Genomic DNA, 16,716 nt, shown 5'->3' with positions numbered 1-16,716 from the left:
AAGAGTGTCTTTACAGTAAAATCCCACCTGTTCAAATCCCTTGGCAAGGTTTTACAACAGCCAGCTCCTCATTGGTAAAAGGATCAGGAACAGGCTCACTGAACTGAGCCAGAGGCTGTACTGTGTTTCTATGTGCTTGTCCTCTTGCTGACTGAAATCTCTATTAGGAGAAGTACTAAGGCTGCCATTATCCATGGAAGAGCTGACAGCCTGGCAGTAATGGAGCTGCATTGGCTGGGAGTGTGGTATGGTAGCAGCAGTGAGAACACAAAGCTGGCACAGAGGAGGTCCTCCCTGCTGATACTGTGGACTGGCAGCCTGGTGCAAAACCTGTTCCATGGCCTGTTATAAAATTCTACTTTTTTCCAGAAAGAACAATTTGGAGGAAATTGTCCATGAATCTCATTATACGGGCTCTCTAACAGGAATAGGCAATCTGGTCCAGTCCTTATAAAAGAACTATGTAGTTCTTATGGGAGATACATTAAAGGAGAAGTTGACCAACATAAAATTCCTCATACAGTCTCGGCTTTGTTGGAAGATACCCAAAATCAATTTGCATTAACCACTTGCTGGCATATCAAACATTAGGATGCTATCATGTTGCTAGGTAACTTGAGGAATTACATGAAAGAATTGGACAGTCACTATAGAAAAGTACAGTGGCATCTTTCCTAAAATGTATTGCTTCAGTAAGGAGTAACTCATGGAATCCCAGAAAGAAAAGTATACCAGTAGTGAGGAAAAAACAGTGATAAACAATTCTACTTCCCCACACCATCCCTATATTTTAAGTGCCAGAAACGCCTGCAGTTTGCAATTTCTGTTTGGGCCAGCTCTGGTAAACAAACACTTTCTCTCTCTCTTTCACTCTCAAAGGCTGTGCAGCAGTCAAAAGGGAGAATATTCAGATTTATAGCAGATGTTTCACTCTTAATTCATACCATTGTTAAAAATCTCCAGAACAGCATAATGTAATACTTAGTTACTGTTCTCTTGTATAAAGAATCATTTCCAAATTCTCTGTGATAAAATTTAGACTGCCATGATTAGGCTCTTTCATAGAACCCCCTCTTCTCCCCCTCTATCAAAAAAACCCCAAACCAAATCCATCAAAAAACAAAAGAATTGTCTGAACATCAAAATTAAAACATACACATCATAATTAGTTTATATAATAACTTCCCCTCCAGAAGACTGCATACATTTTATTATGCAAATGAAGTCTTGGTGGAAGATGTTCAAACCTTGCTCCCCACAAAGGAAATGAGCAGCCATTTGGCTAGACCACAAAGAAAAATTATTGCATTACCCTACTTTACATAGACAAATGAGTAGAGATCATATCCTCTAGGGAATGAATACATGCCTGTAATATGTTTACCCTGAAGACTGCTTGAATATAGTTCTTGTAAGCAAGCAGTCACAGGAACTGGTTAAATGCCTATTAAGTTGTGTTCCATTTGTTCTTAGGTACACCATTTAAAAATAACAACTACTTTTTATTAATATGGATTCTTTTTTCAAGGGAGATTTAGAGTTCAGGTACCAGACCTGCAAAGTAAAGTAAAATACCATGACAAATGTATTGGCTAACAAAATTCCAGTAGAGATGCGAAAAAAAAAAAACCACTGGAAGAAAATACTTTGAGTCTTTATTTGGAACCATTGTGACCTCTTGGTTTTTGCTGAGACACAAATGTTTTGTATGGGCATTCATGAAAGAAAACCAAATACTGAAAATTGACATTAATCATGCATATATCAGAGGTGGTATATATTATATGAAATACCAGTTGTAGAGGTGAAGGAACACACTTCCCAAATTCCAGGAACATAACAAAGAATAAGATCAATGAAACAGGCAAGGGTCTGATCACCTTTGATATGGGGGGGAAGGAGGTCACACTGGGGAACAGGTTGGGGATACAGGCTGACCTAGACAGGCTCGCAAGGTGGGTTGACCAAAACCTGATGCCATTTAATGCAGAGAAGTTCATGGTGCTCCACCTTGGGAGGAAAAAAACAGCATCATACTTACAGGCTTGACAGTGCTACTCTTGCTAGGACCATGACTGAAAGAGACTTGGGCATCTTGACTGACCACAAGATGAACATAAGCCACCAATGCAATGCTGTAGCCAGCAAAGCAAACCAAATTCTGGCATGCATCCACCAATGCATCTTAAGAAAAAACAGGGATGGCATCCTTTCACTCTATTCAGCCTTAGTGAGGCTGCAGCTGGAGTACTGCATCCAGTTTTGGGTCCCCTGCTTCAGGAGGGACATAGATAAGCTTGAGAGAGTCCAGAGGAGAACCACCCATATGATCAAAGGCTGAGAAAGCAAGCCTTACAAGGAGAGGCTGAAGGACATGGGACTATTCAGCCTGGAGAAGAGAAGGCTTAGGGGGGACTTGGTGGCAACCTATAAGTATATAAGGGAGGTGCGCCGGAATATGGGAGAACAGCTGTTCACCAGGGCTCCCCAGGGATAACCATGTCTAATGGCCGCAAACTTCTGGAAGGACAATTTAGACTGCACATCAGGAAAAACTTCTTTACATTCCGAGTGTCAACAGACTCCTCCCAGAGGTGGTGCAAGCACCTACTCTGGACTCATTCAAATGGTGCTCGGATGCTTATCTTGAAGGGGTCATTTAACTCCAGCTGACTTCCTGCCTATGGCAGGAGGGCTGGACTCTATGATCTTGTGAGGTCCCTTCCAGCCCCTAATGTCTATGATACTATATTAAGAAACCCATGAGGTGTGGGAACAGCCTCTCTTTGTGAATCAGAGGAGATAAAGCTGTAACTCCCTACTTGTCCTTGATATTCAGCATCTGCTAATTTGAAGGGCTGGACATTAACCACACTCTTGTTCTCCTTTGAACACTCTTCTTAAGTGTTCTTCAGTAGGACTCATCCAACAGGTTCCCTCTAAACGATAACCCATCCCAGCTTCTATCTCTGGGAGACTCCTTCCAAAAGACACTTTCTGGGTGCAGACTGTGTAGCTCCCTAACTTTTGGGAATTTCCTGGATTTCGGGGGCCAGTGGCTTAATTTAACTCTTTAGGGAGATAGTTTATAATTAATAAACAGCCAAATAAACGTCATCATATTATTTCTATAAGAAGAGCATCACAAACTTACTATATTTGGGGTGTTTGTGAGATGTCATGCATGTTTCTTGAATCTGTTTTACTGATATGGCATGTGTAGTCTTTATGTATATGGAGCTTTAAGCTGTATTTTGCCTTATTATTATTATGCCTGCATGAATTGGTATTTGATATAAATTTAATGTTGATATATCTTTATGTTTTGTCCAAGACTTTTTAGGGGGCAATGATTAACTTAAGCTTTCCTCATCTATTTACACTGGAGAGAGGTAATCACTGAGAATTAGCATCTGGCATGAGTATGTTGACTTAGCAAATAGACCCCTCTGGCCTGAGACTCATGAGCCAAGTCCTTCAAGATGACAAATTTACCTTTTAAAAAGGGATCCTTAAGAATAACGTAAGAGGCAGGATTTTATATGGTCATATCTTTTATTGAACCAACTATGTAGTTGGGATAAAGCCAGACAAAGTCAAATGTAAAATATTCCTCCTCAGGTCTCTGAATTTAGGAAGTTAGGTACAACTCTGAATGGGCTATTCAAGAAAGGATATTTCTCACAGTGGAGAAATTAGGTGAGAGGAAGTATATTTTGGTTGTCTGAAAGGATGCTAATATTCTCCTGGTGATAAAATCAGGAAACGTGTCTAGTCTCGTAAATCTACACACTTGGGGAACAGGGAGTTATATTCACAGTCTGGGCTCCCTAAGAATCCAAACATTATATAAAAACAGGTATCAGTGATTGGAAACCAGCATAAACTGGTAAAGAGTAGAATTCAGTGCACATAGATTGGTTTCAAAATGGCGGAATCCAATTTAAGATAGATCTGGATGGATGTAATATCAGATTTAATCAGTTTAGGTAAGACCGGTCTATTGAACTGTCCCAGATCCCATAGTTCACTGTCCTCTGACATCCTAGGAGGCTTTGAACTTCCCTGCTAACTCCCCCTTGCAGGGCAGCACACTGAAACTCAGCTGCACTTGGCTGCGGCAGAGTGGTGAATGGAGGGGAGATTGCTTCCCTCGCTGCTTGGATCCAGGAACACGGATGCAGATGCAGCCACAGCCAGGAGAGGGGAGAGGGTGAAATCCTGGCATCTGTGTCCCTTTCATGGCAGAGTGGTGGCAGTCACAGGGGGAGCAGTCCCTCTTATGTTTGTTGCTCTGTCATGTACAGGCGTAGGTGTAGGGACTTGGAGACTGGGATTTGGCTCCTCTCCTGCCCCCGCCCCCCCACAGCCACACAGTCGAAGCTGACAGAGTCCTGTGGCTGACAGAGAAGGAGGGGAGGGAACTGCCCCCCCACCCCCAGCAGCCAATCAGGTTGCTTACTGTCTCAGCTCCAGCAATGCTCTCCGGCAGCACCACCCCTCCCGCTCCACCACTGGGCTGACCAGTGCAGACACCCTGTGTACCCTCCTCCCCATAATGGCCATTAGTTCTGCTCCTTCCTGACCTAATGTAGGGCACTTAGAGTAAGTCACAAAGTTAGATTGCTTCTGCTTTGGGCTTTTTGAACCTCCGCACTTAGACTTTAGGTCCTCAGCTACCAGGCAGAGTGGAAGTTGCATTCTTGGGTTTAAGATGCAGGATAAGATCAGATTATCATTCTGATATTTTCTTTCTTTGTATGTTCTTATATGTCTGTCTGTATCTCAACATATGGTTACTGATTTCTTATGTTTGCTCTTGTTTTTATAATACATCTTTTTGTTTTCTTTTATAACATATTTTTTGTCAGTGATAACTGTGATTTCAGAGCATTAGACTACAAACCTTCTGTGGAAGTGGGGGGATCTAAAATATTTGAATGCAAGGACAAGGATGTGATTTTTCTATCTGGCAAAATCCCCTCTGGCAAGAGCTGGCAAGCCCTAGGCAAGGCAGGTAAAACTGAAGTGCCACAGGTCAGCGAGGTGACCTTTGAAGCATCTCAGCCTATTCTTAGTGATGAAGATGGCAGAGAATGGTTTGGGGCTGATGGGCACCCATGAAAGTATGAGAACACCCTAGGAGTGTCTCTCAAAGGTGCATCTGATCACATCCTGAGTCTGGGTGTGACACAAATAATGTAACAGTTTGACATTTCCTGCAAGTGTTTATTGTTATTTCCATTCATTCACAGCACTGAAATTTAGAATTGATAAATACAGTTTCTAATGCTGTTTGTGTTATTCATATGGAAGATTCTTGTATTGAGTGTTACACACATTCAAAAATAAAAAGCAGAAAGATAATTACTATTGCCATTTGAAAATTAGGTACAGTAACTCCTACACACATTAAGCATGAACTTAATTTTTCTTCCACTCAATTAAATTTGACAAAAAAAGCAAAATACATCTTTCACTAACCTGAATTCACATAATAAATAAAAATAAAAGGTAGAGTTGAGTCTTGTTAGTGTACTATGAATATTCCATAAATCTGCTAATGCCACTGACAATAGGTTTATGTAAAATATTACATATTTTGTTTAAATATTAATCATTTAAATTTCTTGTTTATTTCCTAAATAAGTTTTAAAGGAGAAATTTTATGAAACAATGTAAAATTTAGCAGCTCAGAAAATCTTAGTCAATTCTGTCCATTTTGTTTAAAGGTATATTTTTAACTACATTTCATGCTTGCACAAAAAGAAAGGAAAAGTACTGATTGTGCATTTTCAGATTGTTGCACTGAATAAAATAGATACAATTTGACTATCTTCCAAAAAATGTGTAATAGAAACAAAAATGCATTTGAGTCCAGACTTTCAAAAGAAATTCTTATTAACAGCACCCACTGAGAAAAAAAGGCAATTCCTTAATGTTGACATCATATGTGTTTCTATACTCATAATAATAAATACATGCCAGTGTACTGTCCTATTTCATACAGCTTTTGTTATTACTTAAGGCAATATTTGTAGAGATCCTATCAAGAAACATGACTTCAGTGTTATAGACATGCCCAAGTTAGTAGAAACTGCAACATATCTTAGGTATTTGGAAATAATTGAAACATCATGTTGGCACCATCATAATAATGCTGGGTCAAATTACATCTGACTTTGATGGAAGAGTGTTAGAGGGATATATGATGTGGACTATAAGGAATTCCCTTCCACATTTCTCATAAATGCTCCATCTTCTCTTGTATGCATACATAAAAAAACAGTGAGAAACATGAATGGAACATCACAGTGCTATTTTACACAGCCACCTTTCAGTATGGAACCACATTTCAAGCTATTCAAATGAATTAAACCTAAATTTAATCTTTTAATACTATACACTGATAGAATTTAAAGAGTGCTTATGCAGAAACTATGCACAGAAAGGAGTTATACTAAATAGAGCTGGTCAGTTCTTGGAATTAACACAATAAATTAAGTTTAGGAGGCATACTATATTTGACCTATTGGAAAAAATATATTTTTATTGATCTCCTGATAAAGAGCAAAAAGCACCAGTTAGGACAATCTTTAATTCATCTTTTATCTACTGACAATTATTTATAGCTTATTCAGTGGTCATTTTCTCAACGAGTGAAAGGAAACTTATTTTCTGGATGATTGGTTAAGAACACCCAGAAAGTATGATTATGTTATACAGTCTCTAGGAATATATCTTTAAGTCAAAGTCAGTGGAGGCACCTACACATGCTCCCTATGGTGCAGTTGTTACTGTGCCATCATTTAGTACTTGGTGTAGCCATCCCGGTGGCTCACAGTTATTTTTAGCAGCTACCTCACCGTAGTGACATATGTGAGGTAGCTCATCACTACAGCAACATAGCATCAGCATCATGGTTTGTACTCACTAATGTTATGTCACCGTAGCAATGAGATACATCACTGTAGCACATTGCTATGGTGATGTAGTGTCACATGTAGATGTTCCCACGAAGGATGAAATTACTTGCTAATATGACAGTATGTAAAAACATCTTTATTCACATCAGTGTTTGGAAAATTCCTGATTATTTAATATAGGGAATGGTGTCATATAATTAAAATAGTGTCCCTTAAGAAAGAGAACTATGTGTTTTTAAATGAAAGGGAGAAGATCAAGGGACTTCACTGATGGTAAGTAGGGGTATGTGAAACCTCTATTCTATTTGGATTTGAATTCAGCCTGAATCAGGGACAGTGATTCAATCCATTGATTCGGATCACTGCCCCCGATTCAATTTGGCCAAATCTGATGATTCGATGCTGATTCAGTGAATCAGCAATTTGGACACAGGCACAGCTTTTAAAGTTTTTTCTACATACCTACACGTAGCACCGTGGCTCGTGAATGCTGCAGTGCTGGGGCAGATGGAGCATCCCACAGCAGTGTGGGGGGCTCCCTAACATGCTCAACAGTGAACCCAGAAGTGAACCAGAAGGGCAGCCACACGGGGACACTAGGTGCCCCCCCAGATCCAGGAGGCACCAGTTGCTGAGCTGCGGGGACCTGGAAGTGATTCTGGTCTACTTCTGGATCTGCTGCCGAGTGCACTGGGGAGATGCCCATGATTCTATGGGATGCTGCGTCTGCCCCAGAACCACCGCATTCAGAGCCCCTGCTACCTAGAAGTATGTAGAAAAAACATATAAAAACTGTATCCATGTCCGAATCACTGAATCTGTCTGAATGTCTCTGAATCAATTTGGAGGGTTCCAAATCGATTCAGAGAGATTAAAGGGTCCTCTGATTCAATTTGGATTGAATTGAATTGGCCACTGAATCAGGCCAAATCTCTGCCGAATCACAGCAGGGACCAAAGCTTTGCACAGCCCTAATGGTAAGAAACTAATGATAGGCAAAGGTTCATAAGTAGTTCAGAAATCAGAATGAGCTATACACAGGGCATGCTCTGTTACTCAAAGAGGATGAGCAAACAGCAAGGCAGCTTGCAGGTGACTGCACTCCCAATCAGGCACAATTACCTGATTGGGAACAGCGCCTAGCTGTTTATTATAAGAGCAAGGTTCTGAGCAGAATTGCCAGCAGTCTGCTGCAAGCAGTTGGGAAAAGAACACCACCCAGCTGGAGCTGCTGTTCATACTATCTTGGAGGTACAGAGAAGGAGTTATGGAGAAGGTGGAGGCTCCTGGTCCTGGGGCATGACCAAAAACTACACCCTGCTGGGGCTGGATGATGTGGTCAGACTGCTGGTGGTGGGGGAGTCTCCAGGAAATGCCAAACCTGTGCCTCCCCAGTGAAGGATAAGTATGTGACACCAGAAAGCCTCAGCCCCTGCTGCCTTGTGGGTGACCCCGTGGAGGGGAAAGGCTAGGGGAAAACACCCCAAAGATAAAGCAAGGGCCCAGGCTCACCATGAGTCCTAAGGCAGGGCCAAGGTCAGGAAGGGACCTCAGGCAGCACCCAGGCTCACTGTTGGTCCTGAGGTGTATAAAGTAGCTGGGTGTGAGGCTCCAGGGGGTGGGGCCCTAAGCGTACTGGGGATATAGATGTGAATCTCCTGAGGCAGGGGATAAGGGGATTATGAGGCCCAGCGTTGGGCAGGAGATTGAGGCCCACTGTTGGGCAGGGTATGAGGCCCCAGTGTAGGGGTGTGAGGGGACCAAGAGGGTCCTGACCCATGCAGGGAGCCCAAGGAGAGGGAGGGGTGGGAGCCCTGAGTGAATGAGACTGTGAGCCCAGTGTATGGGCATGGGAGTGAGAGTTCCAATGTGAAGCACTGGAGTGTGGGTCTCAGTGTCAGGGCATGGGCTTATAGGCTGGGTGTTAGGCCAAACAAGCTAAGGCCAGCTGTTAGGTCATGGATGCCATCTGTGAGGCATGGGACACAGTATAAGGGCCCCCCCCCAGCCACACAGTCGAAGCTGACAGAGTCCTGTGGCTGACAGAGAAGGAGGGGAGGGAACTGCTCCCCCACACCCAGCAGCCAATCAGGTTGCTTACTGTCTCAGCTCCAGCAATGCTCTCCGGCAGCACCACCCCTCCCGCTCCACCACTGGGCTGACCAGTGCAGACACCCTGTGTACCCTCCTCCCCATAATGGCCATTAGTTCTGCTCCTTCCTGACCTAATGTAGGGCACTTAGAGTAAGTCACAAAGTTAGATTGCTTCTGCTTTGGGCTTTTTGAACCTCCGCACTTAGACTTTAGGTCCTCAGCTACCAGGCAGAGTGGAAGTTGCATTCTTGGGTTTAAGATGCAGGATAAGATCAGATTATCATTCTGATATTTTCTTTCTTTGTATGTTCTTATATGTCTGTCTGTATCTCAACATATGGTTACTGATTTCTTATGTTTGCTCTTGTTTTTATAATACATCTTTTTGTTTTCTTTTATAACATATTTTTTGTCAGTGATAACTGTGATTTCAGAGCATTAGACTACAAACCTTCTGTGGAAGTGGGGGGATCTAAAATATTTGAATGCAAGGACAAGGATGTGATTTTTCTATCTGGCAAAATCCCCTCTGGCAAGAGCTGGCAAGCCCTAGGCAAGGCAGGTAAAACTGAAGTGCCACAGGTCAGCGAGGTGACCTTTGAAGCATCTCAGCCTATTCTTAGTGATGAAGATGGCAGAGAATGGTTTGGGGCTGATGGGCACCCATGAAAGTATGAGAACACCCTAGGAGTGTCTCTCAAAGGTGCATCTGATCACATCCTGAGTCTGGGTGTGACACAAATAATGTAACAGTTTGACATTTCCTGCAAGTGTTTATTGTTATTTCCATTCATTCACAGCACTGAAATTTAGAATTGATAAATACAGTTTCTAATGCTGTTTGTGTTATTCATATGGAAGATTCTTGTATTGAGTGTTACACACATTCAAAAATAAAAAGCAGAAAGATAATTACTATTGCCATTTGAAAATTAGGTACAGTAACTCCTACACACATTAAGCATGAACTTAATTTTTCTTCCACTCAATTAAATTTGACAAAAAAAGCAAAATACATCTTTCACTAACCTGAATTCACATAATAAATAAAAATAAAAGGTAGAGTTGAGTCTTGTTAGTGTACTATGAATATTCCATAAATCTGCTAATGCCACTGACAATAGGTTTATGTAAAATATTACATATTTTGTTTAAATATTAATCATTTAAATTTCTTGTTTATTTCCTAAATAAGTTTTAAAGGAGAAATTTTATGAAACAATGTAAAATTTAGCAGCTCAGAAAATCTTAGTCAATTCTGTCCATTTTGTTTAAAGGTATATTTTTAACTACATTTCATGCTTGCACAAAAAGAAAGGAAAAGTACTGATTGTGCATTTTCAGATTGTTGCACTGAATAAAATAGATACAATTTGACTATCTTCCAAAAAATGTGTAATAGAAACAAAAATGCATTTGAGTCCAGACTTTCAAAAGAAATTCTTATTAACAGCACCCACTGAGAAAAAAAGGCAATTCCTTAATGTTGACATCATATGTGTTTCTATACTCATAATAATAAATACATGCCAGTGTACTGTCCTATTTCATACAGCTTTTGTTATTACTTAAGGCAATATTTGTAGAGATCCTATCAAGAAACATGACTTCAGTGTTATAGACATGCCCAAGTTAGTAGAAACTGCAACATATCTTAGGTATTTGGAAATAATTGAAACATCATGTTGGCACCATCATAATAATGCTGGGTCAAATTACATCTGACTTTGATGGAAGAGTGTTAGAGGGATATATGATGTGGACTATAAGGAATTCCCTTCCACATTTCTCATAAATGCTCCATCTTCTCTTGTATGCATACATAAAAAAACAGTGAGAAACATGAATGGAACATCACAGTGCTATTTTACACAGCCACCTTTCAGTATGGAACCACATTTCAAGCTATTCAAATGAATTAAACCTAAATTTAATCTTTTAATACTATACACTGATAGAATTTAAAGAGTGCTTATGCAGAAACTATGCACAGAAAGGAGTTATACTAAATAGAGCTGGTCAGTTCTTGGAATTAACACAATAAATTAAGTTTAGGAGGCATACTATATTTGACCTATTGGAAAAAATATATTTTTATTGATCTCCTGATAAAGAGCAAAAAGCACCAGTTAGGACAATCTTTAATTCATCTTTTATCTACTGACAATTATTTATAGCTTATTCAGTGGTCATTTTCTCAACGAGTGAAAGGAAACTTATTTTCTGGATGATTGGTTAAGAACACCCAGAAAGTATGATTATGTTATACAGTCTCTAGGAATATATCTTTAAGTCAAAGTCAGTGGAGGCACCTACACATGCTCCCTATGGTGCAGTTGTTACTGTGCCATCATTTAGTACTTGGTGTAGCCATCCCGGTGGCTCACAGTTATTTTTAGCAGCTACCTCACCGTAGTGACATATGTGAGGTAGCTCATCACTACAGCAACATAGCATCAGCATCATGGTTTGTACTCACTAATGTTATGTCACCGTAGCAATGAGATACATCACTGTAGCACATTGCTATGGTGATGTAGTGTCACATGTAGATGTTCCCACGAAGGATGAAATTACTTGCTAATATGACAGTATGTAAAAACATCTTTATTCACATCAGTGTTTGGAAAATTCCTGATTATTTAATATAGGGAATGGTGTCATATAATTAAAATAGTGTCCCTTAAGAAAGAGAACTATGTGTTTTTAAATGAAAGGGAGAAGATCAAGGGACTTCACTGATGGTAAGTAGGGGTATGTGAAACCTCTATTCTATTTGGATTTGAATTCAGCCTGAATCAGGGACAGTGATTCAATCCATTGATTCGGATCACTGTCCCCGATTCAATTTGGCCAAATCTGATGATTCGATGCTGATTCAGTGAATCAGCAATTTGGACACAGGCACAGCTTTTAAAGTTTTTTCTACATACCTACACGTAGCACCGTGGCTCGTGAATGCTGCAGTGCTGGGGCAGATGGAGCATCCCACAGCAGTGTGGGGGGCTCCCTAACATGCTCAACAGTGAACCCAGAAGTGAACCAGAAGGGCAGCCACACGGGGACACTAGGTGCCCCCCCAGATCCAGGAGGCACCAGTTGCTGAGCTGCGGGGACCTGGAAGTGATTCTGGTCTACTTCTGGATCTGCTGCCGAGTGCACTGGGGAGATGCCCATGATTCTATGGGATGCTGCGTCTGCCCCAGAACCACCGCATTCAGAGCCCCTGCTACCTAGAAGTATGTAGAAAAAACATATAAAAACTGTATCCATGTCCGAATCACTGAATCTGTCTGAATGTCTCTGAATCAATTTGGAGGGTTCCAAATCGATTCAGAGAGATTAAAGGGTCCTCTGATTCAATTTGGATTGAATTGAATTGGCCACTGAATCAGGCCAAATCTCTGCCGAATCACAGCAGGGACCAAAGCTTTGCACAGCCCTAATGGTAAGAAACTAATGATAGGCAAAGGTTCATAAGTAGTTCAGAAATCAGAATGAGCTATACACAGGGCATGCTCTGTTACTCAAAGAGGATGAGCAAACAGCAAGGCAGCTTGCAGGTGACTGCACTCCCAATCAGGCACAATTACCTGATTGGGAACAGCGCCTAGCTGTTTATTATAAGAGCAAGGTTCTGAGCAGAATTGCCAGCAGTCTGCTGCAAGCAGTTGGGAAAAGAACACCACCCAGCTGGAGCTGCTGTTCATACTATCTTGGAGGTACAGAGAAGGAGTTATGGAGAAGGTGGAGGCTCCTGGTCCTGGGGCATGACCAAAAACTACACCCTGCTGGGGCTGGATGATGTGGTCAGACTGCTGGTGGTGGGGGAGTCTCCAGGAAATGCCAAACCTGTGCCTCCCCAGTGAAGGATAAGTATGTGACACCAGAAAGCCTCAGCCCCTGCTGCCTTGTGGGTGACCCCGTGGAGGGGAAAGGCTAGGGGAAAACACCCCAAAGATAAAGCAAGGGCCCAGGCTCACCATGAGTCCTAAGGCAGGGCCAAGGTCAGGAAGGGACCTCAGGCAGCACCCAGGCTCACTGTTGGTCCTGAGGTGTATAAAGTAGCTGGGTGTGAGGCTCCAGGGGGTGGGGCCCTAAGCGTACTGGGGATATAGATGTGAATCTCCTGAGGCAGGGGATAAGGGGATTATGAGGCCCAGCGTTGGGCAGGAGATTGAGGCCCACTGTTGGGCAGGGTATGAGGCCCCAGTGTAGGGGTGTGAGGGGACCAAGAGGGTCCTGACCCATGCAGGGAGCCCAAGGAGAGGGAGGGGTGGGAGCCCTGAGTGAATGAGACTGTGAGCCCAGTGTATGGGCATGGGAGTGAGAGTTCCAATGTGAAGCACTGGAGTGTGGGTCTCAGTGTCAGGGCATGGGCTTATAGGCTGGGTGTTAGGCCAAACAAGCTAAGGCCAGCTGTTAGGTCATGGATGCCATCTGTGAGGCATGGGACACAGTATAAGGGGAGGTTCAGAGCCACATATATAGACCTTTGGCATCAGGGAAAATAAATGGGCAGCCTCCTGCCTTGTTATCATCTTCCAATTAGCATCATCAAAGGCATGGCAGGAAAGATAGGTGGGAGGTTAGCCTTGAGACAAGTGGGTGGGTCAATGACTTGACCAGCAAAAGGACGCCCACTTGTTACAATATGGTTAATCTATTTCAACTGCCTTAGAATTCTCATTTATAAGTGTAACCTGTCTCACCTTTTCAATGACTCTCCTAATCATTGCAGCAATTTAACACTTCATAATTATAATGTGAACAACATATGCAGAGGACAGTCTAGTTCTTGGTGAACATGAAAGATGAAATTCAAAACTATTCAAAACACACTCTTGAAAAATTTTGTGGTCAAAAGGCTTTTTACTGGTCTTCTGATCAGTGTCATTGATTGTCATTCTATTATGAATATATTAACAAGGATAAAAACTGGCTCTAACCTCCCAGGCTGTTAGTCTTGTCCCACTGTGAAAGTGGCTTAAAAGAAAATGAAATGTGAATCAAAAGCACCTTTCTGTGAAGTACTGACCAAATGATATATTTTATCTAAGAGTTACAAAGTGGTCTATAATACAGAGATGTCTGTATACATGTAAATAATTAAAGATTCCAGTCACAATTACACAACATTGTTCTTGGATTGTATAGGATCAATAAAACTCCTTCTTATGCAGTGCAAATGGCTTCTTGTTTTTAATTCTTTACATGAATTTTTTTAACTGACAAAGTACGTTTGTTGGGAAAAGGAGAAAGAGAAGCTAATGGAAAATGCTACTGATTACTGCTTTTCACATTTTACAAGAAGAAACAGCTTAGTGAATGTCAGCTTTATTTTACTATTAGTTTAACAATACCTTGCTCTGGTAGTGTGGACACGGGGGCAAGTGGCTAGAAGCCCAGAGATTGAGAGTTTCAAGTCATAGCAGAAGTTCTTATGGTGTGGCCAAGTCAGGTTCCAACAATTCTGCAAAATACAGACACAAGAAAGGAAGTTTAACAAAAAAAGAGGAAAAGTGTCAGTTAACTTAAACTTCTAACTTCCTCCTTGGCTATAAAACTCACCTATAGGTTCTCCCTCACATAACCACATCAAGTATGGTCTTCAAATAACAGAGGTGGTTGAAATAGTTATGATAAAATTAAACACTTCTACCCATTGCTCAAAAGTCAAACACATTCTCAAACCAGTTTTTTAACTTTCCACCAAAACATTACTTTCACTTGTGCAATCTTCACCTCTTTACTTTCAAGTCCACATCAGAACCAGAAGGAGAAATTTTTGTGTACTAGCTAAAGTGCATCTTCCCCTACTATTTCCAGTATACAAGGAAATGACTCATGACTTAAAAACAAAAGGTAATTTCTAATGCAAATCACCCAGGATTTAACTTTCTGCATCTTTTTTTCCTCCATATATATATCTCAATTGTAAGTGCCCGTCATCCTTCCTTGCAAAAAGAACTGGCAATGGGAATGACCTGAAAAGAAGGGTGTGGAACATTGGCACTCAAAGGGAGAACTCACCCTATTATACAAAGTCTAGACATTTTAATTTCTTATCAAAGAACTTGCTTATTTCTTGTCTGTGAAGACACACTGAGACATAAAACATAGAGCAGTATGTCAAACATGTATTTAAGGACTCAACTATTAATTGACTTCTTCCCCAGAAAAGGGGGATGAACTCAGGTGACCTAAGTAAATTGCAATCTACAGTAGCTGCCTTCTACCTCCATAGCATGATGACTGCTTGTACTCTGACTCTAAGAACAAATTTTACATGTCAGCTGTGCCTTTCAGTACATACTCAGATTTTTCTTAAGATTAATCTGATTTACTACCTCTGGATAAGCAGCCATCATGAGTGCATGATGCATGCACATATGCACACATACACACTCCTCAGACATTTTAGACCCCTTTCAAAATGATAAAAAAGGATAATGTATCTGCTTTCCCTAGCTTAGTTTGCAGTTTCTTCATAAAACCCCAAAATATAGAAACATACAGCCACGTTTCAATCTTGGTCATAGGCAAAGGTAGCACTTCATGTAAAATGTACAACTCCTACTTAGAAACTAAAACACCTGGGGGTTTTTTTCCATCTGATTAGGCTGCATACATAAAAGACAGGTTCAAGTCTAATGTTTTGCTATAAAAGGCAAAAAATTGAAATGAAGGAGGCCATTTCATTCATATAATGTCTATTGTTTAGAGGAGTTTTTCATTTCTTGGCTCTTAATCTGTATGTGCACACTTTGTAATATTAAATACACAAGGGTTAGATGGATCAGGGGACTGACAAGTTAAAAACATTTTAATCTCAAAGATATTGATAAATTTAAATGACCAAAGAACGTTATTATCTGACCGTGATTTAATGAAATAATTTAGTGGTTTGTACTTATATTTAAATCAACAAACTAAATTTCCATTTGTAGGCAATATCAGAAGAAAGAGTAAGGATTCGATAAGTTCTGTCATTCATTTCATTCTCAATTGGATGAGGGTAGACACATTATCTGAATTGTAGGAGGAAACTTGGTCTGCTATTGTCCATATTGTACTTCTTAAGTGGATAGATAGCTTCTCTACTTTCCAGGCCTGCCGATTCAACCACTTTATTAAATTTACTCAATATCTCAAGATGTCATTGGCCCAATTCTGGTGATAAAACCCTAGTGAAGGATGTTGAGAGGGTATGTAATGTTTTGTGATTACTTCATGTGACCAAACTATTGGCATAATTATAATAGTGTTATTGTGGGTTATTAGAGTGTTTAAGGGTTTGTACAGTTGTTTACTACACCTGGTCTACATCCAGATGGCTTATTTTAAGGTAGACTGGGAGCTACAAGCAGCTGTTCTCTGTTCCAGCGAGCTACATGGGGAAACTGGTATAAGTAACTGGTGGCTCCATGGCAGGGTTGGCAGGTCTGAGCAGTGGGTGCCCAGTTCAAGGAGGGGAATAGGTAGAAGGGAGCTAAAATTAACCTAGTCAGGGTCATAAAATAGCACAGCCCTGGGGCTGGGGTGAGTGGCTAGGCAGGGCTGCACTATGAACACATATAGGTTATTTACACTATTGAGTTAACCCTTTTTTAGATCAGCTCACACAATATAATCAGAGGCCATGTCCAGATGTTCCCGGGGGAGCTAGTGTGTGTGTGCGTGTGGTGGTGTGGGG

This window comes from Alligator sinensis, unplaced genomic scaffold, assembly GCF_000455745.1.
Source record: "Alligator sinensis unplaced genomic scaffold, ASM45574v1 scaffold16_1, whole genome shotgun sequence".
Taxonomy (NCBI): Eukaryota; Metazoa; Chordata; order Crocodylia; family Alligatoridae; genus Alligator; species Alligator sinensis.
This window is presented reverse-complemented; position numbering follows the sequence as displayed.